Below are 23,398 nucleotides of genomic sequence, written 5' to 3' on the forward strand. Positions count from 1 at the left end.
GTGAGGTGAAGATGTCCTTATACTCCTCCACAACCTTGTTCATGTGTTGTTGTCATGCAGAGGTACTTGTTTGGAGGTCGTGGTCACAATTTTCTTCTTGCCCTGAGGGTGAACCATAACGAAAAAAATAAATCATGGTCTAGGAAAGGATCTTATTGCATTGCTTTGCAGTGATCAAAGAAATAACAGTAGCCGGTGCTCCCTCCCGTATCATGTACAACTTATTGCCCAAAGTAATAATAATAGTGTGAGGCCTAGATTCATACACAACATGTCGCTTGCACAAGTATGGTTGGCCTAATAATACATCACAAACTTCAAGAGGAGCAACATCACATAATACCTCATTTGTGAAGGGCTTGATGTTGTAGGGAAGACGACATTGTTGGCTGACACAAATATCTCGCCCTTGGTGAAGCCACCTGATGGTTTTCGACTGTGGGTGTGGTGTGGTCACTAGGCCAAACCGCTTCACACCCTCTACTGAAATGAGGTTTATTTGGCTCCCAGTATCGACATTGAACTGTAGTGGAGAGCCCTTCACCCACATATGTGAGTGGAAGAGCCGCTCCCCCTCATATGGATCTTCAGCTTGATCCTTCTGGATTTTGGTGGTGGAAATGGTGACACTAGGCTCCGCATTGGTAATCTTCTTACCTTTGTCATTCCCCTTTTCAATTTCTGAGTCAAAGTCTGAACATGCATCTGATTCGAAAGCCTTCAGCTCGACCACTAGTGACTGCTTGGCATGACTCTCACTTGTGTTGTGAGTGGGGCTCTTATGGAACTCACAGCATTTCCCTATGTCCTCCTTTGTCTTTTTCGTGTTGTTCTTTGTTTGCGGCTTCGATGAGTTGTCTTGGGTCACCTCGCCTTGGATTTTCCCTTTGTTTTACAGTTTGGAGGTGCCTTTCCCTTGCTTCAGATTCACAGATCCAAAGTCTCACTTCTTCTATTTAAATTTTTGGTCGATCTTGACAGCGCATCGATAGGCAGCCAAGCGAGGAGATGTCCACGAACTCCATCTTGTCCTAGATGCACTTATGTAGACATCCACAATACTTGAGTACCAAATGCCGCATGGAATCCTTGATACCCAGCTTCATGCGAAGGGTATGGAAAACATTTGTGAACTCCGACACATCTTGGTCCCTTCCCTACCACAGCGTGGTCCACTTTATCTATTTATCTTCATAGCTCTCGATAGGGTAATATTGTTCCTTCATGGCATCTCATAAAGAATTCCAAGTGGGTGCGGCCGAAAAAAGTGAGGATTCCCTTTTGTCCTTTTGTTCATAGTAGGTTTCCTACGAGTCCTTGACATGTGGGGTGACTTTGAGGAGTGCAAAAGTAATATTTCCTAATTTGAAAAGTCATGAACTGAAAAATATCCTTCCAAAAGATTTAACTATCTATCTACGACGTCTGCATGTATTTAGCCTTCAAATATGAGAATGTCAAAGTTAAATTGTACCTTAAAAGGAGTGGCTCCTGGATGAATATGTGTTGCTTGTGAGTAGCCACCGAAGAATCTGGGCAAAGTTATCCATCATCGCGTTCCTTTGTCGCTCGAGGGCTTCCTTGAGCAATATTTTGAAAGGATCTCCTACCCTCATCTTTATTTGCTTCCTCCATGGGAGGTCATCAAGGTTTGTGAGTTTGGTCTTTCAAAGGTTCAACTAGTTTAAGCACTAACTCCTTATACCCAGACCTCGTTGGGGACATGCAAAGAAAAATAGAGAAAGAGAAAACCACTCTGATACCACTGATCTGAACTTATGCAGGAACACAAAAAATACAAATATACGCATAAACACAAAGGTGCATCATAAATAAAACTTCATTTCATTAATCTCAAAGAACCGAAATACGCTTAAATATAAAAATGGAAATAAACTAGCTCGGGCAATGATAGCTTATCCCTAAGAAGAGATGTGGCGTCTACATGCCTCTGAACTATGTTACAATGAGGCTCAAGGGCATTTTTATTATTGAACAACAAGGGAAAATCTTAAACAACCAAAACCCTAACCGTAGGAGATGGAACACCAAGAGTTTGTGGGCCCCGTTGGGCAGCCAACTTCTTGGGGTCGTAACTTGGTCATATTATCTCTTTTTGGCATGTATGATACCTCGTTGGAAAGATCTCTCTGAATACTACATGATTTTCCACAAGCATATGTCATAGGCATTGGCTTGCTGCAGACCTAAAAAAAAACCCCATTTAAGGGTTTAAAACTACTCCGGAAGTTCAAGGCCTGAAAAACTGCTAAAAATAGTAAATGCTGCTATAAACAAGGAAACTAATGAAACCGACTGGAGGTCTAGGTGGAATAGGCATGTGGCCACGAAAATCCACTTAGATCAATTCGTGTGCAGTAATTCATATTGTATTTGCCGACGATATATTGGATTATACAATGTGGGATAGACAGTGGTGGTATCCCAATGGACCCAAGGGCTTCGAGGTGTCTTCGTGTAACTGATGAAATATAAGATCTTCGCACACTTCATGTAACTGATTCATTTCGTAGGGAGATGAGTGATGGGTGTGGTCGTTGTTGCCGCTAACCAAATTTAACTGCCACAAAATTAAATAAATTATTTACCATCGCTTCGCTCTCCATGACTCCATAGTCATGGATGTGAGATTTAGACGAAACATATTCTAAATATATTCATGAAGATTAAATCTAATTCGTCCAATTAAATAAAAATAAAAAATAAAAAATCTGATGCCTCCAATTAAATAAAAAAAATCCAATTCGTTAAATTAAATAAAAAATAAAATCAACGACACCCCATCTCCCTGGAGTCGAAATAAAAACCCCTACGATGAATTAATTAATTAAAATTATACAGAAAATAATATATACTAAGTGATGAGAGCCATGTTTCCATTATTGTTATATCATTATTTAATTAATATATTATTGTTATATCATTATTTAATTAATATATTTTGACATCAATTTGGAATGCTATTACTAGTCATGTTTTTAATGATCCTTAAATGATGAGGAAAATGATATATACTAGTCATCGTTTTAACGATCCTTGAGTGACAAGGAAAATGATATATAGTAATTAAGTGATGAGAGTCATATTCGCATTAATATTGTATCTAGAAAGTTATGTTATTAAATATATTTTGATATCAAATTGGAATGATAATGCTGGGCTTTTTTTAATAATTATTTTAAAATATTTTTAAAAGAAAAATATAAGGTGTAGTTTGTTAATTTTTTTTAATATTTGTTATTTTATTTTAATTAGAAATTTAATTGGAATTTGTTGAAATTATAGATTTAATTATATTATCTTATTTCAAAGACTTTTAGAGTGTTAAATTTATTTATACATATAAAAATGTATTTTAAATAAAGGAAAATTATAATTTCATCAAAATTTGTATAACAAAATTTTAATGTTAAAATATTAAAATAAATTATAAGTTCAATTTGTTTTTATCTATTGTCAAATTTGATTATATTTTAAGAGTTCTTGGTATCCCTTGAGATCTCCACCAACACCATTGTAACTTTTAATATATAAAATGTGAATATATGCATTTATTTTTAACTTATATGAAGTGGAATAATACACATTTTGAAACAATTTTATAAGGGAGTTGATTTTAGTGCGATTTTTTGGAGTTTCTGGTGCTAGAATCTGGTGGAAAAATTTGTGGTAAAATCTTGATTTGTGTTATTTAAACTAGTTTTTTGACTGTATATATGGATTCAACACCCTGAAAAACCCTTATGGCACTTCTTTTGTGCAAAGTTTACCCATCAAACTTGTGATTTCAATGAATTCTTGCCGGATTTTAGAGAAATTAGACCGAAAAAATCCACCGGAAAAGCTTCCAAAAAGTCACACTAAAGACAACTCATTTCACAAGAACCACCTCATGGGACCGCCATCCAACGTCTCTTTTTTAAATCACTTTGAAAAACACATCCATGTTAGGTTAAAAAGTTACATAAAATATGTAATTTCTAGAAATAGAGTTTAGAGTTTGGTGATTTTTAATTTAATTATCGATAATTATTAAATAGATAGTATAGATTTAAATTTTATGGAATATTTTTAAATATTTTTAGTAAACAATTATTTTGGACCAAAAAAATCTATCTACACATTAAAAATTTCCATAATTAAAAATCTTGTTATAATTTTTTTGGATGTATATGCATATTTTAACTCATATATTAATTATAATTAATAAGAATAAGAACGATTTAAAATGAATTTATAATTTAGTTAATTTATATGGTTTTTGTTAAATATTGGCAACATGAGAAGTAAAATAAGACAAGTGTTAGTTGAAGTATTTTGATGCCTATCGACATATACTATCCATTTAATTTATACAACTACACTCATTACATATTCTAATCAATTTAATGATGCTTGCTTTCCTTAAAGTGCACAATATTAAGAATTGTGGTCCATAATCCCATGTTCACGGTAGCCACAACAAAATCCTTTGAAAATATGTTTATATGCATGCATCAAATAAGAACAAAGTTGTCTCAAAGAGAGTTGAAACACTTGAGGGAAAACATTATCTAAACTCGAGGTCTCTAGAAGATCGATGTCTTTGTAGAATATCAGCATGGATTAATTTTAACTCTGGATCTGCCAAGTACCTGGAGGGATCAAATTTCTCAAGATGCCTTAATACAAAACTTGAGTAAAGGTTTGCACCTCTAAAGATTTTAGTCTTCTATGCTCTTGCTAAATCAGGGGTTAAGATGGATCTATGCTAGTTATGAACAAAATAATAATAACATATTTTCATTATAAAGAATTTTTTGTTTACACTCATTTCACACACACATACATAGATATATAATTTACATTGAAATATTTAACCTATGATTCACATTCTCCACATTAAAATGTTAATACATGTGCCTTGATATTCTGAAGTAGAAAACATATGTCCATAGGATATAATCTCTCTTTATAAACATATAAATAGATGCACATTGAATTATTTTTTTATATATATATATGTTTGCTTCATATTAAATATTAGAGGAAATACAATTTTTTTTCATCTTTTGAATTAGGGAAAAATTATTAATAAAATTATATATATATATATATATAATTTTATTATTTTTAAATATAAAAATTTGCACTCTTGGTAAAACTGAAATGAAGAGTAATAAAACTAAAATGGAAGAGAGTTTAGTTGAAGTCTATTGCCATCAAGGTTGTCACTAAGTCTGGGTGAGAATGATCCTATGATTGTTTGAGATTCATTAAAGTCGCTGCATTCCCTACAAGATGAGGAGTTCGCATCTTCTTTCATTGTGCAATTGGTTCTTGATTTTGCTTCACTGGAGTCAATGCATCAATGGCGGAGCTGAGTGTGGACATGGATACCTGAAATTCTACTAGGAAGTGTATCTAATTTGTATTTTTAGTCTACATGCGTGCCCATTATTTCAACAGGCGGATACTTCAAGGCACCAATCATCATGATATGATTGGTAAGTGATGGAATTCAGAGAAACACAAACAAAAGAAAAGTATCTGGAATTGAGAGACAACAGAACATAGAACATGGAAGCAAGAAGAAATTATTTAATGGAGAATAGAAATCACAGACTTCTATTACATTGTAGGCCTTGCCTTGCTTGCATGCTTAGGCTGAGACAAATTACAAATTTATAGATGAGGATGGAAGTTCTATAATTCTCTCATGTGAAATTCATGACTGCATAGTGAAGTTAGAAGTCAAGGGCGGTGGTTGACATAGGCGGTGGAGAGAAGACAACTGACTGTTTTAGCGTCAGCTGCGTTCTGTGGCTTCACATTTAACATTCTCCCACTTGAAGCTAAACGAAGAGTCTTGAATCAAGTCATGCCAAGTCCTACCATGCCTTTTACATAATTCATGTTTATTTATTGGTCGAATCTTAGTGAGCATATTAGCAAGGTTCTTATATGTATGGATGTTTTCCAAGGATAACTGTCATTCCTCTAACACATGCCAGATCCAATGGTACCTTAAGTCAATGTTCTTCGTTTTTTACTGAATGTTGGGTTTTTCGCCAACTGAACGACACTCTGACTATCACAAAATAGCACATACTTGTTCTGCTTTATTCCTATCTCTCCTAGGAATCGTTGCTTCCACAACATCTCTTTACAAGTTTTTGTTGCAGCTATGTACTCTACCTCTGTTGTAGAGAGAGATACTATTCTTTGTAGCCTTGATACCTAAGATATTGTTGCACCTATGTACTCTACCTCTGTTGTAGAGAGAGATACTATTCTTTGTAGCCTTGATACCTAAGATATTGTTGCACCTGGAAATGTATACAAATAATCTGTAGTGGACTTTCTGGGGTCCATATCTCCAGACATATATGCATTTGTAAATCCTTAAAGCAAAGTCTCATTATGACCAAAACATAAACAATAATGACTAGTGCCCTTGAGATACCTAAAAATCCATTTTACTGCTTGTCAATGTTGTTTGCCTAGATTGGAAAGATACCTACTCACTACTTCCATTGAATATGCAATGTCTGGTCATGTACATACCATGGCATACATCAAGCTTCCAACTGTTGAAGCACAAAACTTTTTTATAGAAATTTTTGCAAAACTTTCTCTTTGCTAGGGCCATTAAACCTAGTTTAATTTTTATTTTGCTAACATTGCTAGTGTCAAGTTTAGCTTTGAATTTGTGTTAGTATAAATCAATGATGCATGTTATATCTTTATTCCAAAAAGGATAATTTTTTTAAAGAATAAATCCTAATTACAAGATAATTCTTGAGCCATGTCAACAATTGAAACTTATAGGTATGCAATGGGACATTGGTGCCATATTGTCAAGAGTTTCCCTAATTAGTTTGCAGTATTCTCAAACATTTTTTAATAATTTTGGGTTGACATAAAGCTAAAAAAAAAAACTTTTATTAAGGTAATTGCAACCTCAAAACAAAGATGCATGTTGTTTGCACAATCATAACTAGCATCTGCAACATTGTTACTTGAATTTACCTACACAAAAGTAGATAATAAATTTTCACACTTGAAACATAATATATGATTTTGTCAAATGTGGTTTGTTACATTATACCATGGATGAAATAACCAAGTGGTAGTGCAAATAGGCAATAGTTTGTGAGTTGTTAAATGAAGTTTGTCACATTTAAACCAATAACGTGCAATTTTCAAAAACATATGTTAAACAAGGATGCAAGAACATTACCATTTTGGCTGAAATTATTTTGTTGTCAAGTAAAATAGTTCATACTTTTCAAAATTCAATAATTAAACTAATCAACACACTAATTACACAACTTTATTTTATATTATAATTCCATTTAATATTAATATAAAAATTTTGAACTTAAATTTAATATATATTAATTAATATATATATTTAATTGCTCGAATAACTACTTTACCATTTTCATCATTTATATAAAAAATTAGTGACGACGTTTATAATTTAATTATGTTTAATGAACAATTCCATCAAATCACCTTATCAACTTTATGCACTAAATAAATTAATTTGATATATTGAAATTTATTATTTATCTATCAATAGCATTTGAATTTTGTCACACCGCTCTAAGAAATTCGTGGACATCCTAATAATGTAACTAACCGCCAAAATGTTTCATTTCTGATTTATTTCGCAACTCAGTTTACTTAAATGTTTCATTTGTACTTTATAGAGGTAAATGTTTATAATATTAAATTGATTTTTTAATATTTTAATTTTTAAATTTTTATAATTACTGAAATATTTGTATTTGTACTTTATAGAGGTGATTGTCTATAATATTAAATTGTGTTTTTTAATATTTTAATTTTTATAATTTTTTATTGATTTTATTAAAGAGCATTCACTTTTTAATATTATTTTATCAGTTTTATTTAAAAGTATAAATTAAATTTATCTATATTAAAAATTTAATTTAAATAATTTTATAATTAATTTTAATAATAAATGTAAAAAATATAACAAAAAATTATATATATATATAGTTTTGTTAAGTCTTATTAGCATAATCAATTGAGGATAGGCCTCGTTAGCAAGGTGGCCTAAGATCAAACCTCATAGGGTGGTTGTGCCTTGTGCTAAGGAGAGGAAAAATGTTAAAAAATTCAGTCAGTTTAGGGCTAGTGTGGCACAGCTGAATTTGATCTCCGGTGACTCCTCAAACCATAAGTCAAGCTTGGAGGATCACATACAACTTGACAAACATATATATATATATATTCAAAATAGAAGTAAAAATTAAAAATATTATTACAATTAGAAAAATCAATAATAAATTGCATATTCCATATATATATATCTATATATATATATATATATATATATAGATAATGATAATTCACATCCACTAAGACCAATGCAAGTTGTTTAACATTAATAAATGATTGATTATGACTCTTTAAAATTGTATTGCTATGATAAAAAATGAGGGAAAGAAATGTTCCAAAATCACTATAGTTATGATAACTTTACAAGTTGGGGAGGTCGGATGTGTGACAAATGTTTTGGAAATGAGAATGAATGTGAGTAAGCATTGGGCAATTTAAGAGAAAGTGTTTTTCATCTTCAACCCTCTTAGTATCACAAAGGTGGCAGGTTCTTTCGTCCTAGGGTGTTTTGAAGATAGTCCAACACCTAGTTTCACTATGAAGCTCATGAGAATTAGTTCTAATCTTTGCAATATTCACTATCGTCTTAGTATTGGTCAAGACAAAGAGATATTTCGGGTTTGCAAGGGTGGGGTTGATCTCATCCTTGTAATACCTTAGCTTCATTTTCCCCTCTAGCTCCTTATCATCCCACAATTAATCTTTAAATTTGGAGGTAATAGTATTTTTTATACCATCTTTATTCCCCGAGATAATCTCCTCGTTTATCCCCCAATGGTTGAGCCAAGACTGGGCATCCTTATGCCATCCAAGCTTGAGAGGGAGGTGGGGGAAAAACTAGCTTTGATCACAGGGATAGAATAGGAAATGTATCTTTTAATCTTGAAGTTGTAGATTATAAATTGCATTTAAATTATCTTGATTTTCGTCCATCACTCTCTAAATAAACTCCAACTCCAAACCTCATATAAAATAACAAAAGTGATACTCTAGAAAAAAACCATACTCCAAAGCTCTCCCCACGTAGACGACATGGCACTGACCGTTCAAGTCTTTTCCCTTTTTTTTATCCACCATTCCCCAGGTATGACATCCTCTACAAAAATCTACACTGCGGCCGAGTATATTACATTCACAATTTAATGTATGTGATGGACACAAATAAGTAGCATTACTTAATTATAATGTAACAAATACATTTCGTATAATGTAACAAATGCATTTCGTATGCCAAATAAAAGGACATCATTTATTGTGGAAAATTAAAAAAAAATTCAGTGTGGACTATAACACAAACGTTTGTACTGTAATGATTGACTTCAGATTGAAGCTGTGTCCTAAATGACTATCTCTAATTTCCTCCTCTCTATACTAAATGACTCATCACTTATTTCCTCTTCTCATCAATGTCCAATAGGTTGTTGAACACATCACAACCAGTACAACACCTCAGTTACGGCATTTACAATCAAAACTTGCAGTCTGCTACCCAACAATTTCAAATCTTAGCCACGGCTGTTTAAACTCTTCCCCAACCTTTATCCAAGCCCTTGAATTCGGCCATTTTTGACAAAGGAAAAAAGCAAAACCCACTTAACACTTTAACTCTAATAACTGGAAGATCAGTGGAATTAACGATTCTTTCTATTAGAAACCGGAGTACCGAGGGACATTGGAAAGACAGGCTAGGGTGGTAGTTCTCTATTGTTTTACAGTCAAACCATTTAATTCCGTGTATGTAATTTGCCACATTAACTTACAATGACCATCTTCAAGAACAAACTGGATTAATTCTGATATAAATATAGACCCAATTTAACAAAACTGGTTCTTACGCACATCACTGTATATTAACAATTTGTTTTGAACAATACCCATTTGTTTTAAGGCATCGACCATCTTCCTTGCTCTCTCAGAAAATGTTCCCGAGAGGTAAAAAACCGTCCTTTATATTAAAAAAGTCAAGGACTTCTGTCTCAAAAAACGTTATGAGATCATACAAGAAAACCATCATGGTGAGAAAGAATCATACAAAATGCACAAACATTTAGCTTAGATTAGCAGTTTCAAGCCTGTCTGCGGTTGAAACACATAAACGCGCCATTCCCCATATTGCGATTGGGGAAATCATCTGCCAGATTTCAATATAAACTGGTTTCTGCAATACATATTTTATCTAATCATACGGATAATCCATTTCACTGAACCAAAAATCTTCGACCCATCAAAATACCATCTTTTTGGAAAAAAATATCCTCTGTAGCCTCTATCCCCCAAGGGCCAAAACCAGGCAATTTCTCTGTAGCGCACAGCCTACAAAAGAACCGTACATGGAATCACTTTCTTTTGTTGAAATTCAAATCTGAATCTACAGAAATTTGAACATCTGGTTGTAGTATTTCACAAGCAAGAGACGTCATTAGATCCATAGCTAATAGCAGCAAGGCTCAAATCCGACATGTTGGTGGCCCATCTCTTAGGTCCTCCCGCTGTACCTTCAATGTTGTAAGCATAAGAAGCCATACTGGAATCCTCACAACCCCGGGCCCTATTCATTCTCACAGTTCTCTGCAATACTATGAGACTGGAGAAAGTAGAAAAGCTATTCCCCACGAATATGTCAGACTGCAGGCATACTTCATAATCAATTGCAGATTGAATGAGATAGGGATACTTTGAGTAGATATCCAGCACACCCAATTTCTTCTTTTCATAAGGGGCTAAGAAGCCACTCCATCCCTCTAACAGCGCCCTGTCCTCTAAAAGATCATCGGCAACAGCTAGATAAACAACAGAGGGTTTCTCCAGTCCAGGAATGTTAGCAACCCTCGTCATTATTTCGTCCTTACTACTGCAAATTCTCAAGTTCTTGCCATTTCTAGCTCTGGACCTCATCTCAAGCTTCTTGCAATGGATCATCCAGTCTTTCTCAATTCTCATATGGACTGCCACATATTTGGGTTGAAACATGAATGGGATCATTCTGATTTTATTCTGACCAATTCCAGTTGGAGAGCTCAAGCTCTTGAGCTTGGATACAACTCTGGAGACTTCAGCTGACAAATTCTGGACAAGAACCAGGCATTCAAAGACTCTGGCATAATCCCGGACAGGCCAGTGGTCGTGCCAAAGAAAAGGGTGCTTACCCTCCAACTTAATAACGGTATGCCGATCGATCTCAGGGGTTTTGCATTCTTCCAGCTGTGTCATATCCCTTTCCGCCGTCCACCGCCGCCCACTCCCCTTAGCCACAACGATAACATCGGAAAAATTACCGGCATTCATGGTGCTCATGCGAACGAAGCCGTGGCAGAGAGAATTGAAACGGTGGAGCGAGAAGAGGTGATCGAAACCGAGGGGCTCCAAAAGGTCCGTCTCTTTGTAGAAAAGCGAGGCGCTGAGGTTGGGCATGAGGAGCGTCCGGTTCAATTTTCTGGCCGTCAAAACTGCCCTGGCGAGGGCGATCTTTTGATTGTTGAGACCCCATACTATCTGCGGAACTTCCAGAAACTTATCATCTCTAACACCCGCCTCCGGCATTATCAGGATCAATGGAGGCTCTGGCGCCCATTGATGAAATGTGCGTCGGATGTCTCGCAGAACAAAGGTGATAAATCTGGAAAGGAGAAGAGCTGAGAACAAGAAAAGGAGAACGCTTCTGCAAACCATGACTCTCATGAACCCTTCTCTATTCTCTACTGTACATGAGGTGCTTTTGTCTTCCTTCCTCTTGGTTGCCTTCGTCCAGCAGTTAGTTTTGAATTTTTTAGTTGAAGTCGAGACATGAAGGCCAGAGCCGCAACTGTGGGCATGGCCGTAATGAACCCTACCTGAAAGTGTATCTCTCTGTTTTTCCAGACATGCTCTGCTTCAACTGGCGGAGACTTCAAAGCATAAACTGTAATAATCCAGATGTTACATATACAGCGCTAATCCATCACTTCTCTCTCTAGATTCGATGAGCAGACCTCTCCGTAATGTGCACCCTTCACTTTCATAATTAGATGGAGGAATCAAATTAACTCTCACAGTTTGCAAATGATAGCCTTCATCTCTACGACCCACTTAGAAATCAAATAATATGGATAGAAACTCATTCCGGGACCATCTGATGTTTCGTGCCATCCAAGAATCCTGTTTTCGCTTCAAATATATTTCAGCTATTCATGTCAATTCCAGAAGCATCTCCTCAATTCACAAAACTGAAAACCAACGAAAGCGCAAAAGGCATTTTAGGTAATCCTATCAAGTCCACAATCATCTCTTCCATTCAGAAAAAAACCGAAAATCAACCCAAGAGCAAACGATGGCTTGTGAGTGGGCTCCCATTAATCACGGGTATAAGCATTTTCAACAGTTTGTCTTACTAAAATTTATATTATATAATCAAGTGGGTTAAGTCAAAAGTGCAAATTTCTGACATGACAATTTAATAAAATAAAATTAAGCGATAAGCTGCCCAGACATATATTTATTAATTAATTAAAGTGGTGAGGAATCAAATGATATATATTAATTAGCATTTGCACCCAAAAGTGCAAAGGCATACCAGTGTTTTGGTTTTTTTAACCATTAGAATATATGTATATATATATACACACACAATAATATTTGAAATAAAAAATTTCGAATATTTTATTAGAAGTTGGAATCTGAGTTGGTGGCTTATCTCTTCAAAGATCCAATGTACCAAGAAGTTCAATTATCTCAAAGATCCAATGTATCAAGAAGCTCTATTATGTGAGATGTCATTTTATAAAAAAAAGTTATATATATATATATATAATTAAAATTATTAAAATATTGTAATAAATCAAAACTCTCAGTGTCAATATTGATTAAGGCCATTAATAGACAAGTTGTGAAACTGAAGATAATTGTATATTGGGATTGCAAATAAACAAAGTGAAAAATTGAGGAAACTAATTATTTGGTTACCGCATTAACCATATAATTAGTATTAACTTGGCAACACGAATTCCCAACAATTTCATATACCTCAAAGTTAGTGAAGGGCTTCCTAGTTAGTGACCTTGATGGTGCTCATGAAATGAGGATTGTCTTGATGTCAACATGAGAGAACATATGGCAATAAGAGGGAGGATAAACATTGTGGACTATAGGTGGCTTATGGTTGTTATAAAAAAGAGGTGATATGTGAGTACAAAAACTATTGGTATAGGTCGAAAGGTAGGGTAGCATGGTTTGAAAAAATGACATGGTAGAAGGCTCTTGGTGAATGTTAGTAGGCATGAAGAAGTTTATAGAATCTCATGGGTCTTGGTGAGGAAGAGGATGCCATGAGGGACATATACACCTTGGAAGGTGATTGGAGAAGACCACACCAAGCCATTATAGTTCCAATAAGCTATGGAGATGGAGAATGACCAAGCTCCACCTTGAGGAGGGTGCCATTTGGCTCAAAGTCGACTAGTTGTGAAAGTTCCAAATCACTACTTTGAAGTTGCAAACAATAACCCATTTTCTTTCCTTCCTAGTTGGTATTACTTGCTCCTTATCATGTGAAGAATAGATTCTAAACAGGAAGGATAAGATTGTCAGGTTTCTTCATGCAGAAAGAAAATGAAATAAAACCTAAAAACAATACTAAAAAGTTGCTAAAGACTATCCCTATCTCCATGCTTCATATTGAAATTTCAATAGACTTCAATTTTCTTAGGACAACCTACCAAAAAAAAAAAAAATTGTAGTTTTGGAAAAATATGGCATATAAAAAAAATTGTAGTTTTGGCAAAGCACACTTGTTTTGATAAAGGCAACAACCTAAGCTCTCCAACAAGCTTCCTAAGCTGATTTAAAAATATGGCACCAAGACATTAGACTAGGATATAAAGAAGAGTGCTTATAGATGTAGTTAATTCAGTGCAAAATCTCTACCAAACGACTTTGCTAACAGATATTAAATTGAAAATCATTGTTGAGAATAAGATTTGTATTTACTAACTTCAAATTCATCAAAATATGCATTGTAAATCTCTTTGCATGCAAGTTAAGAAAGTGAAATCTATTGACAACCACCTTGGTTTTATGCCCAACAAATCTTAGAACCATTCTCAATGGTAACAAAACTTAAACCAGTTTAACCAATTAAAATCAATATGTATAGCAGCAACACAAACCACCTTGGTTTTATGCCCAACAAACCTTGAAACCATTCTCAATGGTAACAAAACTTAAACCAGTTTAACCAATTAGACTCAACATGTATAGCGGCAACACCATTTCTATGAGAACAAGAATTGTAACTTTTAAATAGGACACAAAAGGTTGCTAGATGTTACAAAATATTCAATTTATTGCAAACTAGGCCAATGATTAGCCTTTTTAATGATGCATGTTAGAATATTTATTTATTATATATTATAATTTTTTGGTTGTTTAGTCTGATTCACAAGCCCCTAAGTATACAACTAACAATTCATGGTTCTCTGCTAGTTTTATATGTGATTATTAGATGAGGAAATGTAGGGTTCCTATAAATTCATTTCAAACATGGTAAATTTTTGCGTAGAATGTACCAAAATAAATACAAGTATGTACATGTTTCTCCTCACTGATGTCGATCCTGATTGGTGTTTCTGTAAGTCCTCTTCTCTCATTACCAAACCGATTGATTCCTCCCTGCCTATCTAGGACCAACCTTGTTGGTTTCCAGATTCAAAGGACTCCGAGATCGTAGTCCACTGACCCCCATGCCCAAAAATCCAAGAACAACTCAAGTTTCCCAATTTCAGTTGAAAATCCAGCCCCAGGTTCGTCCCTCAAACTAGATTCATTTCCATCTCATGTAGCTCTCCTCCTGTTCTCCTCCCATATGTGAATCACCCCTTGAGAAAATCCCACTTCACTTCTCTATATTGGTGGGTTTCGCCCCTCTTCTATAATCTCCCCCCATCACCTCACCATTAAACAAATATTTTGAAGTCTGTCAGTTGCCTCCTCCTGAAAACATGATGAATGGTTTTCCAGTTCTAGGCGGTCGTCCACCTCATGGTTGATTGAAATAGTCATAACCATTATGTCATGCTCTTTGGATGGTTGAATAGTTATAATCATTTTTTTTGTCAGTCAAAAGAGCATCATTATATTATCATCAGTGAAATCCAAAGTACAAAAATAAACTGCACAAAACCCTTGGCTTCGCTACATCTAGAGGTGAGATCAAGGGGTGCCAAAGATAACAGAAAATGTAACCATACAACCATTATTTTTGATAAGCTCCCTAGCCTTACATAACAAAAATATGGCAAAAAAACAAAGAACCTAAGATAATCATGTCACAAAAGGTGGTGAGGAGGAAGTCCAGGAGGAACTACTGGGAAGCCATCTCGCTCATGCATATGAAAGTCGATGTGCTCTACTCGAGCCTCCAAATCACGTAGGAGGTCATTGAGGTGTCTCTAGTTCTAGTGGATACTCTCGAGCAACTCCAGAGTCTCATTGAGGCAAAATTGAATGTCATTAATGTAGGCCACCAATTCGTTTCGATCTTCATAACGATGCTCTCTCATGATGTCCAGGTTGGCCTGGACGCCTCTCAGTTGATATGCAATGGTTTCCAGTGAGACTGAAGCCTCCACTCTACTTGGTGAACGCCCACAAGCATGAGAGACCTCACCCGCCCATTCTCCACTAACTGCATCTTCTGAAGCTGAGCTCGAGTCACTGACTTGCCACCCAACATGGTCCTAATGCCCACCTCCACGACGGGGACGCCCATGCTGGTAGGGCATGGCTGGCAGCACCCAAAGACCACTCACCAAAATGACCAAAGAAAACTTAGCCACCCAAGAGGAATCAACCACCTGCACATGCCCGACCAGACAAAAATAATGTCATAATTTCCCTGCTATGGCTTCACAGTTCTGTCGAAGCCAAGACTCCAAACGATTATGCATAATTAAGACTTCTCCAATTCCCCTCAATGACCTTATTCCTCTAGCAGTCCACAACCATAATAGGGGAGGGCTAGCAGCAATTCTCAACCCAAAAGCACACAACTGCACACCCAGCGTCTCACTCAATCTCAGAACAAACGCAACCAAGAAACAAATAACGAGGGAATTGTAGGTTGCCCCATAACCAGTTACACCCCCACCCTCGTGGAATTTTCTAGAGGGACACAACAGAAGTTGGAGCCTGTTATCACCCCAAGAAACTCTCCTAGGTTGTATATCAGAGATGCTCGGGAACATTACAAACTCAACAAAAAGTTGGATAAATGGTGGATGAATGAAATAAATGTTACATATATTCAAGCCAGATAACCACTTCTACTATGCTTAACCCCAGACATGGGTGAACACCCCCAGACTACAAGGCTTTAGACCACCAATTACTCACAGTTTAAAGGAAAATGTGATGATGAAGAATATTGATCACATCAGCAGATGCACAGGACCCTGTGATGGCCAACTGCAACTAGTTAAAAGGTCTATAAATTCTATTTCCTAATGCACGGACAGAATGACAGCTCTTTGGCATTAAAACAACAGAAACCTGCATACATATTTGATAATACTAACTGGATTTTAGCAGAGACGTGGGATGACAGCCCCTCTACTGCTAAGCATCAAAAGCAAATGAAAAATGCATACAAGCACATCCTAGAACAAAGAAGAAGAAGTGGAAAGTGAGCAATCAACAGCAAAGGAAGCTTGTATTAGCTGGAAATGAAGACCAGAAGCTGCAGGTGTCACAATAGTTGCAGTCTCCAGAAGTTGAACTTTACAATCAGAATAACATTCATCACCCTGATTACATCTTGCTTTTTGGTATATATAGAGTTTGATCACAAAAAAAAACTCTGCTAACCTATGCGTGGAGGGGTCATAACTGACCACCAACCGCATTTACAATTAGATATGGGTTTTTGCTGCAAGTTGAGTGTTTAAATGAACAAAATCGACCTTTTTGGTACTTTGATGTCCTTCCTGAATAGGTGAAGTATTATTTGAATGAATTTCAAAAACTGCTGTAGTCATTAAGTTGCTCGAGGATCGTCCTTCTCGTCCTTGGAGGTGTTGTTCTTTGAATGTAGTTGCTGAGGATTCAATGCACTGAGTACCGGATCATCTCTTCCTTCTTCGCGCGCACAAAACATGGCGAAAACACTGAAAAATACATTGAAAATGGACGATGGACTGGGCATGAATATCAGCGGTCAGTAGCTCGGACGGACGGCGGAGATTGGATCTGAGAGGGCTATCGGGAATAAATGGGAATGGATGAACGATTTCCGTTGGATCGCAGCGGGAATGATCCAACGGCTGACGGGAGCGGAAGGTGCGCATAAGTTAACGAGCGGGGGACCGTACCGAAAGGGCGGTAAGCAGTTTCCTCGCATCGCTTTTCGGGAGTGGGCGGTATTCGTACCGCGGGGCGCGATCCAGTTAAATCATGACACGTGGCTGTAGGGTCCGGCGGGAAACCGCTTCCCTGCGAGTTAACGGACGTGCGGTTTATGGGAGTAAGGGTCGCGTACACCGTTAGATCTCCGCGGGATGATCGGACGGCCCAGGATTAACACACATGTTTCGGGGTCGATGTGACAGGTAAAGCCGCGGCGAGTTATGATTTTCTTTGTATGCGCGGCATTATAAAGGATTAAGACTTTAGTGCTGGTGACTAAACAAATAATGGGTTTATACGGGGTTTAATAGAATTATAAACAAAAAGCGCCCAGAAGTCGTGAAAAAGGTTTATGCAGGGTTTTGAGACAAAAACATGGATAAAGGGGTTTAAAGGGGAATAAGGGGAATTTAAGGGGAAGGAGGAAACGTAGGTGTGGGGAGTTATAAGGGCATAATGAAAATGAAGGAGGAAGGATCCAATAGACTGTTGCAAGCTCCTTTGCAACCAAAATCAGCACTGCCCAACCTGTTTTATCCATCAAATGTCAAAGAACATAGCAGAGCTAACACTGGCTCCTTCTAGGGATGGGATCCTCCCTGTGAGGTCTCAAGAACCTGCAGATCAATGCCTTTCCAGTTGAAAACAAATTAACCAAAATTCCTAGGGTTCCATTGGGCATGGAGTCTACTGCATCTGTACTAAAATTGATAAAAACACAATATTTACAATTTTTTAAGGCCAAAGACCTTAAATCACATAAACTTTCAAAAACCGCCCATTAACTGGGCCATCAAAAACTGCCTCTCCTCCCATACTTTTCAGTATGAAGGTGTTGTTCCCTTGAATCTGTGAAATAATGAAAGGCCCTGTCCAGAAAGCATCAAATTTCCCATGATTGCCTTTCTTTTCCTTTAGTGCATCCCATTTCAAAACCAAGTCTCCAACCTGAAAATTATCTGTTTTTGCCTTTTTGTCAAAGGCTTCCTTGATCCTTCTCTGATGTGTTGCAGCCTTTTCAACCAGCTTCTCTCTAATCTGATGTAACTCTGCTAAATCAGTGATCCTATTTGCCATTTCTTCTTCCTCATTCTATTATGTTTGAATGAATTTTGCCACAGGGAGAGTTAGTTGAATTGGAAATACAGCTTCAGTACCATATACCAGCTTGAAAGGAGAATTCCCTGTGGACTTTTTAATGGTCACCCTGTCAGCCCATAGTGCATACTTGAGCTTTCAATCCCAATTCTTTTTATTGTCCTCTAACATTTTTTTAATTATCCTGATCAGACTTTTATTAGAGGATTCTGCCAGACCATTCCCTTGAGGATAGTATGGGGTGGAATGAACAAGTTTAATACCCATTGAATCACACATTTCCACCAATTCTTTTGCCCTGAAGGCTACTGCATTATCTGTTATTAATTTATGTGGACAACCAAATTTGTTGAAGATATTCTCTGTCAAAAACTTCATGACCACATTGTGATCAACCTTCCTGGTAGGCACTGCTTCAATCCACTTAGTGAAATAATCAGTGGCTACTAATATCCATCTGTGTTGGCCACTGGAATGTGGATTGATTTCTCCAATAAAATCCAAGCCCCACTGCTGAAAAGGTCCTTTTGCCTGAATTGGTTTTAGGGGCAGGGACTTCAACTGTTGTTTTCCTTCAAATTTTTGACACCTGTCACAAGATTTAACAAAAGAAAACACATCAGAAAATAAAGTGGGCCAATAGTACCTAGCTCTGAGTTATGGGTTGTAGTTTTCCAATAATGGTTCCCTCCACACATGATGTTATGAAACTGCTGCATAACTTCTTTTGATTGTTCTTTGTCCAGACACCTCAAAAATATTCCATACGGATCCCTCCAGTAGAGCAGATTTTTATTGATGCAATATTTAGCTGCTCTAAGTTTTAAAGTTCTAGCTTGACTTTGAGTAAATCCTGAAGGGATTTCTAGCTTCAGCAAGAAATTAATTATTTCAGCATACCAATCACAAAAAACTAGATTCTCGACCACTAACTGCTTTCTCTGTGGTTCAACTGCTTCCTCTTTTTCATTTGTCTAACCATTTTCTGCAATTGTGCACAGGAAATCAATATCTAAAGACCTGCAATTTTCTTCAGCTAATAATTTGGCAAGACCCTGACTTCTGACTAGCTTGGTGGGCTTCAGATCTATATTAAATTCTATCATTTTTGCAATCCATTTTGCCCTTCTACCATCAGCATCAGATTGTGTCAAGACATCTTTTATTGCAGCAGAGGGTACATATGCAATTATCTTTGAATGCAAGATATAAACTCTGAAAGCTTTTAAGGATTTGATAAGAGCATATGCTTGTTTTTCAATAATATCATACCTCAGTTCAGCATCCCTCAAATTTTGGATTTAAGAGATCTGTGGTTTGTATCTTTTGAACCATTGACCGGAGAATCCCTCAAATTCTTGCTGAAAAATGCCACTGGATGCTTTGAACCTTCTTCATCTGCCTGCAATAAAACAGCTGCAATGGTGTCTTCAGAGGCAAATGAAAATATATGAAACTCCTTGCTGTAATCTGGACTTATTAATGTGGGAGCCTCCATAATAGCCTTTTTGATGGAATCAAATGATTTTCTTGTTGTATGAGTCCATTTGATTTCTGCTCCTTTCTTCAACACGGAGGTAATATGCTTCACATATTCAGCAAAATTTGGAATAAACCTCCTTACAAAATTTATTTTGCCCAAAAAAGATTGAATATCCTTCTTTGATCTAGGGACAGACAAAGTCTGAATTGCTTTGACTCTTTCTAGATCAATCTGAACACCTGTAGCAGACACAATATGTCCTAACAACTTGCCTTCATTTAAAGCAAATTGAGATTTTTTGGGATTGACTGATATTCCAAACCTCCCGCACTTCAGAAACACTTTTTTCAAATGATGCAAATGATTTTGATGGCTGCTAGAGTAAACTGTTATATCATCAAGGTAGATAAGCACAAATTTGTCCTTCTCTCCCACAAATGCTATATCCATAGCCCTCTGAAAGGTAGCTCCAACATTCATCAATCTAAAAGGCATTTTGGCATACATAAAAGTGCCCCAAGGAGTGGTGAACGCAATCTTTTCTTGATCATCTGGATGCACAATAATCTGATTAAAACCTGAAAATCCATCCAAGAAAGACATTACTTTGGCTCCTGAGACTTTTTGCAGTAAATGCTCCATCTTGGGTAGAGGATAGTTGTCTTTCTTGGAGCATTTGTTTAGATTTCTGAAATCAACACACAGTCTGATTTCTCCACTCTTCTTCCTCACCACCACTAGATTGGCCACCCATTTGGAATACCTAAGAGGAACTATAATCTTAGCAGCCAACAATTTTTTAATTTCTTTTTCAATCAGCGGAAGAAGCATAGGATTTATTGGTCTCAACTTCTGTTTGAAAGGAATAATGTCTTTCTCCAGAGGGATTTTATGCTGAATTATGTTCTTATCATACATTTTCAAATCACTATACTCCCAGGCAAACACATCAGCAAACTGCCTCATTAAATTGCAGTATTCAACACTTTGATCAGCAGACAAATGAGTGGAAAAATTCACATACCTAGGCTGACCTGGACTTCCTATATCATGCTTACAGACTACATATTGGTCTTCTTTTTGGGCAAACTTATAAGGCACATCATTTTGGTCAAATAGTCTTTCTAGAGCAATGAAACCCTTAGGAATATGATTGTTGGGAAGCTGAACAATGTTGTTTTTGCCAATTTTATTTCTAAGCTGGGACTTGGGATTTTCTAACAAGGCTTCATTTTCTTGGTCAATTTGCATTTCGGAAAATTCATCAATGACTTGAAGGAACCTATTTATCTCATCATCATCTTCAAAGACTTTCCAATGCTCGACATTATCAGGCAAGGAGGGTCTATACTTCATTTGGACTTCATACACCAGTCTGGGAGGCATGGGAGGTATAAATAGACTAGCAGAAATAGCAAGGGAATTAGAAAGCTGATTTTGGGCTCTAGGAATGTATGAAATACAGAAATAATCAAAAGAATATATGATTCTCCATACCTCATCTCTGTATGATTTCAGCCTTGGGTGCTTTGCTTGAAATGTTTTATTTACTTGCTGGATAATCAAATCAGCATCTCCAATTACCTTTATAGTCTTGATTCCTCTATCTTTTGCTGCATTAAGGCCCAACAACAGAGCCTCATATTCTGCTATGTTATTTGTAACTTGAAAAACCAGCTTAAATGACAACTAAATGCTTTCTTTATTTGGAGATACTAGCACCACCCCTACTCCTGCAGTCTCCCTGGAACATGCTCCATCAAAGAACATCTCCCAAATTTGACTTCCTTGCTCTTCCTCAGCCTGAATTGTTAGTTTCCTTATCTGCATTGAGGCCTTCTGAGATTCTTCTATTTGGAGAATACATGCTCCAAAATCAGCGTCCACTGCATATATGGGATGATTTGAAGGATTCTTCTCATCACTGATGATGTATGCCAACTGTGCTTCTCTATACAATCTCCTGCTTTCCCCTCCAAAAACTGGGACAGTGGCATAAGAAAGATCATTCTGTAATGTCCCACCTAGTCTCTTAATCCACCCTCTGGACAACAACATGCCAAACTTAGGAGGGACATCTGCTACCACAATATCCATCATCATACTCTTCATGGGCAGCTGAGTTAAGGTAATGGCTAGGTCTTTGATCAATCCAAGACATTTCACCTTCCTTGAATCAAAAGAAAATAAATCATGATAGGGTCTAGTGATATCAAGGCCTAACTCTTCCATGACAGTTTTAGGCATTAAATTGTGGCTGGCCCCTGTGTCTAGCAGGCAATTGTGGAGGATTTGGTCATGAATGGTCAATTAAACATAAAAATATGGAGAACTATTATCAGCAGGTTCAATCATGGGACTAAGCACAATGGCAGGCTTGTCATCTTGCAAATTGACAGAGTCAATGGAGGTTTGTGTTGTTTCTAGCTCAAGGGCTTCAAGGATAGGCTTTCTAAATACTTCACTCTTCACCAACTCTACCAGATGCACAACTATTTTCAATTTCTGAACTTCTGACTCAAAGCTGAAAGAAGAAGATAACTTATCATAACCTTTTACCTCTTGAACTGGAGCTTTGAGGATGACTGGATCAGCTGCTAGTCTTCTCTGCCTGCTATTCTGTGACTCTGTTTGGACAATAGCTCTTTGGACAGAATTTTCTTTGACATTATTTGCATTCGACCTCGGGTTATATTTCTGCTGCTGTTCAGCTTGTAGGACAACTTCTCTATCCCATTCTTGGTTGTCTTGTTCATGCAACAAAGACTCTTCCTAAGCGGCCAAAGTCAAAAATGCAGTGTTGCCTTTATCTTCCATGCAATGAATTTCGTCCCCATCTTCTTCAAATTGTTCCTCCTCCATGACTACATTTTGGAAAGGACCTTTATCTTTCTGATCTTCTTTTGAATCTTCACCCCTCTGCATTATTTGTAATTGCTCATTTGCTCTTCTGAATGGATTGGGATTTCATGGAACAAATGTGTTCTGCTGCCTTGTTTTCCCTGAATTCTGTTCAACTTTCAGCTTAGAAATTTCAGCAGCCAATGACTCTATCATCTTAGTCATTTTGTCTAATTTAGGCTCTGAAGATGATGCAGAAGAAGTAGAAGCCTGATTTCTCTGTCTCCTCCTGTCAGCTTCACTTTTCAGTTTTTCTGCAGCCATGATATTAGATTCGACTTTTAGTGCTGCATCTTGCATATCAGCTAGAGTAGCACATCTTCTTTCTCTCAATAATAGACAGAAATCAGAGTCAAAAGCATTGGCATAAGTGAGTTTGGTAGAGGTGGG

At 36.6% G+C, this 23,398-nt stretch overlaps 1 pseudogene; it reads right to left on the reverse strand.

Annotated features, from left to right (window-relative positions):
• Positions 1–10,058: 10,058 nt before the first annotated feature.
• LOC149237023 (O-fucosyltransferase 23 pseudogene) lies at positions 10,059–12,415 on the reverse strand (annotated as a pseudogene).
• Between the last annotated feature and the right edge of the window lie 10,983 nt (positions 12,416–23,398).

Source organism: Pinus tabuliformis, chromosome 8, assembly GCF_031772625.1.
Source record: "Pinus tabuliformis cultivar Carrire ecotype Pingquan chromosome 8, CPIR1, whole genome shotgun sequence".
Classification (NCBI taxonomy): Eukaryota; Viridiplantae; Streptophyta; class Pinopsida; order Pinales; family Pinaceae; genus Pinus; species Pinus tabuliformis.